We start from the raw sequence: 13,680 nt of genomic DNA, 5'->3' as shown, positions 1-13,680 counted from the left end.
GTTCAATGATTATTGATAATTAAATTTAATATATTCAACGCTAATACTAAACTATAGAGTACTCCGATCCCTCTCATAATTAAATATAATGGTTATAACTGGTAAGTTCAATGATTATTTATAATTAAATTTAATATATTAAACGCTAATATTGAACTATATAGAGTAATTCTTCTGCTCCCATATATAAGTCACTTTGACTTTTTACACACAAATCTAGGTGTTTTGACCACATATCTAGAATTAATATTTTTAAAATTCTTTTTTTCATAATAAAAATATATGTATCATATTTTAATTCAAAAAAAAATTAGAAAAAATAATTTTAAATAGGTGGTCAAAAGACTAATTGTGTGTAAAAAATCTAAGTGACTTATAAAAACGAACGGAGGGAGTACTGTTTTTTTAGTTAAATACGCGTACACACCAAAAATTAGTCGCATTTTGACTTATATTTAGAAAAATCAAAACCTCAATTATTGCATCAACCCTTTGTTAGTTAATAATTTTGTATTCTTATTATTTAAAAATGTGTTAGCTATCATGTTACTACAATAATATAGATTTATGTGTTTTTAATTAAGTATTATTATAAGATCTAATTTAAACTCGAATCCGAACCAAAATCCGATAAAACCTGACGGATCGTATTTGGATATTCATTTTCAAAACTCGGATCCGAATCCAAACCGAAATTAAATATAAGGGTCAAATTTCGATCTTACGAAACCTGAACCGATTGGACTTGTTGTGATCACCAATTCCTTCGAAGCCTACATGAAATGGGATTAACTATATTGACCCATTTATCTTATCTTATATTCTAAAAACAAAATATTTACTTCTGAAAAAAGGACATAAATGTCTTTTATCTAACATTAGATAACTTATTTATACAAATAAAAATATTAAACACTTATTTAGATACACAATATTAAAATACATTATATAAATTTGAATTTTCCCCAGAAATATATTTGAAATAGAGGGACCAATTAAATATACCGCTCTCTCGTTTCAAACAAGCAGCCATTCATGCTTGTGACGTATGAACCTCCTTCAGTGAGGATGAGTCTTTTTTATTATAATTATAATACATTTAAACACTAGTGAATAAAGCCGCGCTTCGCAGCGGCGTTATAAATTTTACATAAATTTTTATACAAATTAATATTATAATAGCATATAAATTATTATGAGTCATCTTCCCGTTAAAACATATCACTAATAAAATTTGTTTAAGGGGTCATCCTGTCAAACACAATACTAATAATAAAATTAATTTGAACCACCCTCCCGTCAAAGACAATATTAATCCATAATTAATATTTTTTTATGATAATATTAAATATTATAATTTAGATCAAAATTAGTTTGAGCCGCTCTCTTGTCAAACACAATACTAATAACAAAACATTATAATTTAAATATTAGTTTGCGTTGCCTTACTGTCAAAAACAGTACTAATAAAAATTATGATAAAATTAAAGATTATAATTGGATAAAAATTATTTTGAACCGTGGTCCCGATTTAACAAAAAAAATATATTATAACATAGATAAAAATTTATTTTAGCCACTTTCCCGTTAAACATAATACCGATAGAAAAATTATTATTATTTAGATAAAAATTAGTTTGGGCCGCCTCCCGTGCCCGTCAAACACAATACTAATCGAGAATCATTTACATTATCATAAAATCATTCCTATTTTATATACCCTATTTTATTTTGGGCTTTTTTTTTATACATAACCAAGTTTAAAAGAATTTTTGTGAAATTACTATCAATTTTTAAAACAAATTCGAAAAATATTATATTTTTGAAAATATTTTTAAAAATAAGATGGTTGCAACCATATCTGCATCTGTTAGCAACCATATGCAACTTTGTAAAAAAAATTAAAAATTATATTTGTTTGCATAATAATTTGCAACCGGTTTGTGAATTAAGATTTTGATTATATATTTTTTTTCAAAAAAAAAAATTTAAAAAAATAATATTTTTAACTACCTGGGCAAATGACTTGAAAATGTGTGTCAGAAGTCAAAGTGTCAAATAATAAAAAAACAGAGAGAATATATGGAAATTGTAAGACGTAGAAGCAACAACAGAACTATCGACTCACGGCAAATTCAACGAAACAAAAATCAGACTACCTGCAGGTTCCAACTACTCAACTCAGTGCTATTAGCCTATTACAACAAACTCGGTTGACTCGGCAAAACCCAACGGAATCACTCAGCAACTAATTAAAACTCGAAACATCAAGAGAAATTAAAACGAAGCACGACTCAGCAAAAAATAAGGGATCGAGGTGGAGCGAATTGATTAGAGATAAAACAAAAAGAATTGTATTGCATTTCTAATTCTTTTTCTAGATTCTAAAATCCGATAAAAAAAAATTATATTATCGAGGTGGAGCGAATTGATCAGAGATGGAACAAAAAGAATTGTATTGCTTTTCTAATTCTTTTTCTAGATTCTAAAATCCGATAAAAAAAAGAATTATATTACCTTTAGAATTCTTAAACCTGATGTTTTTTAATTATAATAATATTTTTTATCCAAAATTTAAGAAAAATTACAAGACTGAATCGAATAATTCTAGAGACGCCATGCATCCTCCTTTATATATATATATATTGATTCTCGTGAAAATATATCTCTCCGCCCAATTTTTAGTTAGTTTTTGACAGATTATTTAGGTTTATGTTATGGGTTTCTTTAATTTATAACGTATTCTAATAATTTATTTTTTATTATAATTGTAACATATTTAACCATACTAATGAAAACATTTACATTTTTTCCCCCAATATTTAATTAATTTCTTCAACATGTTAAAATAAATTATTTAACACACCCAATAAAAATATATTAACCCAAACACATTTATTAATTATTTAAAAATTAATTTTAATAAAAGATATGTGATAAAATAATACTCTCTATGTCCCAACAATTTATTTATGGTTTCTTTTTTGACATGTACAATCCAATTCTTTACATTTCGAAATTTATCAAAAATAGTCATATGGGTCTCAACACTTCACCCACTTTTCTTTCTTTTTTCCAATATTTTATACATATATTTTAACTTTCGTGCCCCAAACAAAATTAAAGAATTGGCGATGAACGAGGGAGCAGATTAAAACACACCCATGCATAACACGGAGTAGTATATTTAAGTTACAAAAAGTATAAATTCACATAAATTTGAGAATCTTTAATAAAATTATGATCCTTAAATTTATTGAGCAAGCAAAATTCAAACAATCTAAGGGAACCATTTTTTTTTTACGAATGCATGGAAGCTTTATTCTCTGTTAACAGCGTGGGAAGTAAGCGTTTCAAGTTTCTAGAAACTTTTGTTCGTCAGATGCTCATAGAGCTGTTCACGAACCGAGCCGAGCCGAGTTTTGACCGAACCGAGCCGAGCTTTAATTTTTTTTCTGACGAGCCGAGCCGAGCCGAGTTTTTTAATCGAACAAAAATTGTGTTCAAGCTCGGCTCGTTAACTAACGAGCCGAACACGAGCTTGTTCGCGAACAAATACGAGCCGAGCCGAGTGGAGTCGAGTCGAGCCGAGCCAGAAAAAAAATAAGGACAAACCGCTAGTTGACTCTTAAAATAGCTAACCTAATAATTTCAATTTTTTTGAAACTTTGTTTATATCACTAAAATGTATATATGTCAACATCCATACAGTTGGATCGGTAAAAAATATTTTTTAAAATATTGAAACACTAAATTAGGATTAAATACTAGTTAGCGGTACTAGTCAAACTTCTACTTGCCTGTTAAAAACCAAATAAAATTATTATTTCCTAAAATTTTGTTTACATCACTAAAATATATATATATTATGTTGAATTCTGAGTCCAATAACATATATAAATTATAAAAAAAACCCCGAAAATATTACATTTTTTCGAGCTTTAACGAGCCGAACTCGAGCCGAACGAGCTCGAGCCGAGCTCGAGCCGAACATACTAAAAGCTCGGCTCGAGCTCGTTTACTTAACGAACAATTTTTTGTGTTCGAGCTCGAGCTCGTTAACTTAACGAGCCGAGCCGAACGAGCTCTTAACGAGCCGAGCTCGAGCTTGTTCGCGAACAGCTCGGTTCGTTAAACAGCCCTAGATGCTCATGCCTCCGTTAGTCCGTCACTGCATTGACGGATGAGATTTTGTCTGTATCTGAATATGTGACATCTTAAAATAAATTTGTAACCGTCTTACTTTTTGACATCATCTGCCTAATCATTTATGTATGCATGTGTTTTTTTTTTTTTGCTCTTCTGTTCCGTCACGTTTTGATTTCTCGTCTCATTACATTTTCTACCAATTGATTGATTAAAATTTGACCTTATATGAACAAATCTACTAATTACTTCCCATAGATTAAGCAATGTTTTTATATTTTTTACATTTATTTATCCATCTATATATATACAGTATATATACAGAGAGTACTACTCTAATAAAAATCAAATTAGAATAAAAACTACTTCCTCTGTCCCAATCAATTGTATACGTTTCTTTTTCATTGTCCGACACGCTTTTTAAGACTCTTATAAAACATAGTTTTACAATTTATTTTTAAATTATCTTTTTTTTTATAAAAGTATAAATGTTATACTTTTATATAATAAAAGAAAATTTTAAAAATAATTTATAAAACTATATTATATTGAAGCATTAAAGTCCGTGCCACGTCTTCGTCCCCCAATTTATACTGTTGACCGGGAAGGAGTAAAAACTAGCAGCGTAGTCCACAAAATTTAGAAGCCCGGCCCAAAAATCTTAAAAAGCCCATGTCCATTGCATTATATAAAATATAAAAATAGCAAAAATGAGTTAAGTTCAACGGAGACCACATTTTTTCTGAAGACCTGGAGACCACATATGTTCTGCAATTAAAATACTTCATAAAAACATTGCAAAACGTATAGTTTTACAAATCATATTCTACGAAATCATTATTTCAATTAAAATCTTGAATATTATATAAGTTTTACATGTGTAACATTACAAAATGTTTTGTTCTATGAAATATGTTTAGTTTGCAGAACATTTGTTCAACTTGCAGAACATATGTTATCTACTTATTAAACATAGACGATCTTCAATAATTTTAATGAATACATGATATTTGTAGAACATATTTTACAAAATAATGTAGTTTATAGTGTTTTGATTGCAGAACATACGTGGTCTCCGAGGTCTCCGGTGAAATAGCGGTCTCCACAGAACTTTCCTCTAGCAAAAATATACACACGATGCATAAAGCTACCTTACCATTCTATCTACGCTCTCCACTCTCTCCACAACAATTCTTTATAATTTTAAGAAAACAAATCAACTTATACATTCAACATATTCTATATGATCATAACCAATCAGTATGGTCATTTTTATAAATAAATTTATTCTTTTAAAAAATTTCATGATTCGTAGTTTAATTCTTTTGCTCCTCATTAATTCAACTTATATTTTGTATGCAATACAAATAGTAGTTTAGTTTTACTTTATCAGGGGCAGCTATGTAAAAGTATTCATATAAACATCTCAATACATGTAAAAATTGGTTTGTGTGTATCTCTCAAAAAAGCACTTAAAATGAGACGGAAGTACATTTTAGTCGATCATTTTTTTTTGTAAGATCTGCATACTCGTAGATGAATTGTATCGAAATACAATAAACCGCAATCGGGATCCTTTCTTTCAAGAAAGTTTATCATCTAACCGAAAGTCATGTAAGCATAACTCCGGACGTTTAGCCAATAAAACTTAAATGAATGAGAAAAGAATACCCATAGAGGAAGTCACGTAACAGCTCGCTTCCAAAGTATCTTGAGAAAAAAACAAACCAAACAAAACATAAATCAATATACAAGAAAATCCTACACATATATATATAAACATATAAATTTAATTAATGTAAAAATGATGGTAAATCTAAAAAAAAATATAATACTAATTACATAAAATCTTGAGTTTACAAATATATTTCAAAAATAATATATTATTACTAACAATTTAACTTGTGAGAAAAGTTATATGGAGGCCACTTTTTTTGGAGACCGTGGAGACCATTATGTTCTGCAAGTAAAATATTACATAAAAACATTGCAAAACTCATAATTTTTCAAATCAAAACACATTATTGTGTGAAGTATATACTAAAGATCACGAATTCATCAAAATTATTGAAGAACATCTATGTTTAATAAGTAGAATGTGTATATTCTGCAAATTGAACAAATGTTCTGCAAACTAAACATATTCCGCAGGACAAAACATTTTGTAATATTCTACATGCAAAACATACATGATATTCAAGATTTTAAATGATATAAGGATCTTTGTACAACCTGTTTTGCAAAATTATGAGTTTTGCAATATTTTACTTGCAGAACATAAGTAGTCTCCATGGTCTCCAAAAAAAGTGGTCTCCATAGAACTTAACTCTTTAACTTGTTATAGAATATATTTTATTGATAATTGTAAATATATAAAATCTCTTGTTGGACAAATATATTACAGTTGGCTATGTAATACTTTTCACGTGTGTGAGCGCGCGTGTGCGTGTGTGTGGGGTCCTACTCTAATATAAATCAAATTAGCCTACAAACTAAATACTCAATTTTTAATTACTATTTTTAGCAGCATGATTCACTATTTTATCCATCACAAATCACTATTTTATATGCAACGTATATGACCATCATTTTCACCCCAATTGTAAGAATGAACCTCTTACCACCATTACCAGCCGTTTCTATGACTTGACACCATCGCCTACTGTCACCAATAGTCACATACACTTTTCATCATAACTTATCAAAACTAGCGACTACTTACCACCTTCATGCACCATCTCTTACGGCCTCTTACCATCAAGAACCTTCTTACGACTGAAATTGATCATCTATAATCGATCACCAATAGTTTAGGTTAGTAGAATTTCTCAATTTTGAATAACAAAAATTATTGTTTATATACTGTGTAAAACAATGATTAATGCAGTATAAATTACTGATTCTCATAGTTATAAATAGTGATTGTGAAACTGGTTTTTAGTTTGTATTTAAGAGTTATATTTGTATTTGATAACTTGTGTGTGTGTGTGTGTGTGTGAGAGAGAGAGAGTGAGAGAGAGAGTGTACTCCCTCCGTTTCAAATTAGATGTCCACTTTAAAAAAATCACATAGTTTAAGAAAAGTTGTTGTTCAAAAATTAATTGCATTAAATGATCAAAATATGTGGAGTGAGATTGATCTAGGAAATATAAATAAGAGATATGTGGAGTAGAATTGACTTTGGAAATATGATTTTGCATTGAAAGTTGAAGTGGACAAGTAATTTGAAACAAAAAATTTTCTTCAAAGTTGTAATATCCGGGAATTCGACGTGTACTTATTTATATCAGTATGTGAATATTTTGTGAATATTATGTGAATTAATTGTGAATTATATGTTAAGTGACTTGTTAAATGATTGCCTATGTATGTTATGACTTGTGAGATTATAATTTTTATATGATCAGATCAAAATATGGAAAATTTAGGCACTCACTTGGCAAATTATGGATTATTATATGATTTGATATTTGATTTAAGGATTTAATTAAGTATATTATAAAATATTATTATTAAATTGATTTTAAACCCGTTTACTCGATAATTAAACCCCGGGGGGCTTCCGGGAAAATTTCGCCGGTTTGTTATTCGAGACATTCCGAACAACTTTCGTGTTTTAACCTCTCTCATCTGGTGTACGGATTTACGTGACAGAATTTCGGAACGATCTATGAATATTTTATTATTAATTATCGTATCAATAATTGTGTACACCGGATAATTTTAACACCTCAGATTATTTTGACTCGAGCATTATATTTTCGTACTTCGTGCCAGACAAAGCTCGGAGCCCCATAAGTTTCTCGTAATGTGTGTATTTAATATTTATCTTTAAAGTCGGTCCCGAATGGATCAGTTTTATTAATACTTAATGATTAAGAAGTGTATTTTATATCCGATATGATCCAAATGGGGGTCAGTTATTCGTGATTATAAATAGGATAATTACTATTTTATTTTTCATAATTATCATTTCTGTGACAGTCCGAGAACCCGGGGGTCTGGATTCTGACGTCACCACACAAAAACCATTTTTAAACACTTTTGGAAACCTGTATTTTTATTTTAAGATAATGAAAATCCAAAAGAATTTTCAACTTGAAAACATTTAATAAAAGATTTGAATGAGAACGTAAATCAAATGATTTTAAAACCTGAATTTCAAACTTGAAAACCATAATAAGAAAATTTTAAGAGAACATTTAACCCCCAAAAACAACAGGATCGCTTCCAGGTTACAGTATTGAAATTAGAATCCACCACTAATATTACACAACTTTTCTTACCAAGTCAGATCATCTTCGATAAGAAGAATCACTGTTAACTATTCCAGCTATGACTTTCACTTGAATCCCTATAGCACAGCTCTAGCTTGCACCACCCTCATCAACTTTCCTGAACACTCCTCGACCACTGGATCCTCAATTCTGTCTCCTCGCCTAGCATTAGCCTTATCCACAATCTCAATCAATCATCTCATCTTTTAGCCTTTCTGAAATGGTTAGAAAGGAATAGCAAGGGTGAGCAACAATGCTCAGCAAGTAATAATAAACAATAATAATTCTGAAATGATATAACAGAAGTTCACGAGTTCAAGATATAAGAGGGTTCAACCTGAGTTCATGAGTTCATGGTATTGCATAGAATGATTTACAATACCTTGCATCATTTAAACTGAGGAATTCAATCTTTCCAAAGAATTATTGAATTGGACTATCACATTTTAATTAAAACCAAGGTTAGGCAGCTGATCAGTTCCGCACTAACCCCGAGCAGGCCCCGCCATGCTCTATCACTGGATCCAAGGCACTCATTGGCCTAACATGACCACGAATCTGGTCCACAGGTTTGTATAAAAACAATAATCCAATTCTATAATTCAATAACAGGTCAACGTATAGCAACAGAACATAACCACAATCAATATCCATGATAAAATAATTCCCAATCAAACATTTGATAATCAACTTTTCATAAACCAGAGTCCATCCTTCCATAAATCATAATCCAGGAAATCCTTAACTATTCAGTATCCTCCATTATCGGCTAAGCAACTGAATTTAGCCTGCTAAACCAGCATGACAATGGCGGGTTGAATAATCAAGAAGATCCCAAGTCATTCTAGGTTCTAATCATCACTGAGCAACACATGCTTCAATGACAATCTGAACTTCGAATTACTTTGTAAAACTGGAATTATCTGAATTTTTGAGGATTAGAAAAGGATGGATAAAAATATTTGCACTTGCCAAATATGAAAAAGAGAGGAACGAATATTTGCAACACATACGAAAAGAATGGATCAGAATAATCGCAAGATATCCAAAAGAAGGGTATAGGATACTTGCCTTAAATCTGACTCCCATCTCACAGCTCATTCTCATCTTTCCACTTTCACCATCTATGCATCTCATAATCTCTAGACCATCTCTAGCTATACTCTATTCATCACTTCGCTTTGCTTACTCGATTCATCCCTTATTCGCTTTGCAATACCATTTCGACTTCCTGATGTCTTCGAGCGTACACGTCTCGTCCAAATCCTTTACGAGAATAAGATAATACTATAGTCACTAAACAATATATCGCATATACATATCACGTATACCGATACCCACTTATATACCCCTTTAAACCTAGCACATATCACTTAACACGTAATCATGCTTTGACTCTACCATATAGTCAAGTCATATTCCACATAACCTATCACAGATCAATTATCATATAAATTCTATCGATAATCCGACATCGTCTCGTCTATTTATTAGACTATCCACATGTTATCCTATTCTCAATCAATAACCAATCAACCAATTCCAATCATTATAATCCATATCTTCTTATCCAATATCAATCAACTCACGACACTACGTCGTCCAATTCTTTTATCACACATGTATACTATCATGAATAAACATGTATATCACGTAATCATCAATTAATAGAAATCAAATAACATATAATCACATTGTGCACATTTAACAACAATTATTCACATTCTCGACTCCATCATATCATTATGTTATATCAAACTAGACTTTATAAGCTTCTGTCTCTCTTTCGTTTCACTTGATTCCGACTTACGGATCAAAAGTTATGCTCAAAACAGTTTTCTCACTCTCCTATCGCCACATAACACATCAAACCGATAGCATACAACATATTTCATATAAGATCTCCCATCCCAATTGATATTAAATCAAATCTTGGGTTTAAAATAATTTTTCGGGAATTTTCTGGAATTTTTAAACATTTTTCGGAATGAAAATCGATAAAAGAATCACTTTTCGGATAAATAATCAAGTCCCAAATACTTGAAATTGGACTTGAAATCACTCATAAACAATTATCGAGCCTTGAAAATAATTTGGAAAAATATTTTAAAGCTCGAAACTATTTTTCGGAATTTTTAAATCAAAAAGGATTAATTAAATCCAATTAATTAATCAATTAAAATCAATTAATAATTAATTAAAATAATTAATCAATTAATATTTAAATTAATTGACTAATTAAAATAATTAATTACTAATTAAAATTAATTAACAAACTAATTTAGATTTATTTTTGAATAAAGAAATAATTAAAAACTATTTTTGGAATTTAAAATAATTAAATAAAACAATTTTAGAAAATTAAATCAAAAGGTTTATTTTGTAAGTTTTTAAAACTTTCTGGCAAGGGTGTAAAGTGTAACTTTTCAAAGTTACAGGGGGTATTTTGTAAATTTTGAAACTTTGATACCATAACTTCATCATCTTCATAAATCTGGGGGCTAAACGGCAATTTGCCGCCGCCATCCCCCCTGATTCGCCGGAATCTTTGTTCCGGACCACCCCGGCATCCCGTAACCTCCAGATTACCTCTACTAGTCACCACAAACCTGCTCGAATCAACAAACATGCCAAAAACCGTGGGAGTTCGCCGGATTTTCAGAATTAAACTCGCCGGAGGCGAGTTTCTTTCGAAACTCCGACGACCGACTTCCCGGCACCCCACACAACATCTGATCACCCGTACACCATCCTCTCATCCTCCTGAACATTCCAGTAGCTTCAATTTCTACCCAGAATCAGTAAGGAAGAAACGCCCAATTTTCAATTGAAAACATTCATAATCCGTCAAGAACATTCAAGAACACAACTAAATAATCAAACCCACTTTTCTAGATGTTATGGAACTCAAAAATCAACATATAATATACCAAAACGACGAGAAAAACATGCTCTACATCATACAATCATCAAATCAATCAAACAAACACGTTTGCAAAAATCCACTATTTAAATCATATTAATTCGAAATTTAAAACTTCAATTACTCCCTACCTGTGAATCTCAGATTGTTTTTGATTGCAGATATAGATTCTACTCTTCGATATCTTCGATTTGACTATTCGCACGCTTGATTCTAACTCCAATAACGCCTTCAAATCTTCGTTTGAATATGAAGAACACGAAGAACACCGCTCGGTTTCTCTCGATTATCGTGCAGAGAAACTGGTGAAATGATTTTACGGGTGAAAATAAGCTCTAGGAAGGTATATTTATATTTACAAATAATTGGTACCCCTTTGGATCGTTTATGGCATGAAAATACGTATTTAATAGCTTTATATTAAGAAAGCGGGGTCCAATCGGTACTGGTTTTCGAGATAATCATCAAAACGGGGCTTTTTAACTCAATTATTGGTCTGCGGGTCCCACTGCAATTATTACATGATAAGGATGACGAAAATATCTCGGTTCACGTTTATCGAGACAAACTGGATAATTATCGACAATTTTAGTACCCGAAAAACTCCGCCGGACCGACTCCAGGGAAAACCGTACTCCGGATCGAAAAAGTCAAAACACGAAAAATGTCCGGAATATTCAAATTAGGCTAAAGGTGAGTTTTGTCGAAACTTCCGGGAAGAAAATTTGCTACCTCGTTACGAGTGAACGGTTTTACGGAATTCAAATAATCAATAATTAAATATAAATATACGCAATTAAATCCGTAAATCGATTATAAAATCATCTAATATTCCATAAATCGATATGAAAATATCCAAATAAACTATATTTTCTCCTGAGCATATAGAAATTGAAATCTCTCAAATACGAACACATACGAGTATTCAGCTCAATAAACTAGATAACACAAAATTCACAAAAATTCATATATTAATCATATAATATTAATAATTAACCATAATTAATTAACAAACAAATTCACCAATACCACTTAATCACATAACACATATTTTCACATAATATTCCTACAGAATTTTCAAAATAATATATGAAAATCCATTTTGCAAATACAATTATTTATCAATAACACAATAACCCGGGTTTAAATATAAACCTTTGAAAACTCATTAAACTGGAATAAAATATTAAATCTTATTCCTTCTTTAAAGAAAATCACTTTTAATACTAATAAAAATATTTTTTTAAAAATCCGGGTTATTACAATCTACCCTCCTTATAGGGATTCCGTCCTCGGAATCCGAGAAAGAAGGAGGACGCATAATCAGTACAATCCATATTGATCCACATAACAAATATAATCACATACACACTATTCACATAATCAGATCACTATTCCATTAAAGCCAACAATTATATTTAGACAAATAGATTTATAATAATCAAATCTAAATTTAATAATATGGGATATTACATTCTACCCCCCTTATAAGGATTCTGTCCTCAGAATCCGCGATGAGAACTAAAACGTATCATTTGTAAAATCATTGTACACACTTCATAATATCACATGCTCATCCGCCCTTAATCAACCTTGGCATACCTTTACAGTTAAAGAAATAGGAGAATCAAAACTTTTACAATTGCAAACTTCATTTCCCAAGAATCAATCTTTTGGAAATTTCGGAGGAACAAGATATTTTCAAAATAGGTCACATTGGAATACAAGAGTGACTGGGAGATCAATAAGATCAAATGAACTTAATGTTGCGTGTCCATATTAGACACTACTAAAGGTTGTTAACCTTCTTGTAATCACAACACACACAAGTGATGGCGTCCCATCCAACTCCTATCACGCAGACAGGTATACCTTGTGTCCCCTATAAATAGGGTTGTTCATCCCAATCAAATTGAAGAAATGTTAAGGAATATCAAAGAATATCAAAGAATCCCGAGGATATCAAAGAACATCAAGGGATATCAAGGTAGATGAAAGGGTATCAAGGAATGTCAAGAAATGTCAACCAATATCAAGGAACATCACTATCTCTTCACAACAAACCTTTATCACACATTTTTGCTTTCCATTTCATACCAATAATCAATATCAATGTCATCTTGGAATTTGAGAAACTGAAGATCTCATTTATCAAAACTTTTGTAAAAAAAAATATCATGATAATATCTCACTGATGAGAAAACAATCAAAAGAATCTTTAGTTGAAGAGAGGTATTGCCAAGGTCTTCTCAGATTCCGACTCTACTTCAATAAATCATGGTACGATATATGTCTTCTTTTCAACGTTCTTGATAATCAATCGATTTGACTCAT

General features: G+C 30.7%; 1 long non-coding RNA gene across 1 annotated transcript; it reads right to left on the bottom strand.

Moving 5' to 3' along the window:
- Nucleotides 1-8,265: 8,265 nt before the first annotated feature.
- LOC135148250 (uncharacterized) lies at nt 8,266-12,287 on the bottom strand. Its single transcript, XR_010286198.1, has 2 exons — nt 11,478-12,287; nt 8,266-9,689 (listed from the first exon to the last, which is right to left on the bottom strand). It is a non-coding gene; the product is annotated as an uncharacterized LOC135148250 (long non-coding RNA).
- Nucleotides 12,288-13,680: the final 1,393 nt, after the last annotated feature.

Source organism: Daucus carota, chromosome 8 (assembly GCF_001625215.2).
Source record: "Daucus carota subsp. sativus chromosome 8, DH1 v3.0, whole genome shotgun sequence".
Lineage (NCBI taxonomy): Eukaryota > Viridiplantae > Streptophyta > Magnoliopsida > Apiales > Apiaceae > Daucus > Daucus carota.
Note: the sequence above shows the minus strand (reverse complement) of the source record. Positions and strands in the feature narration are given on the sequence as shown.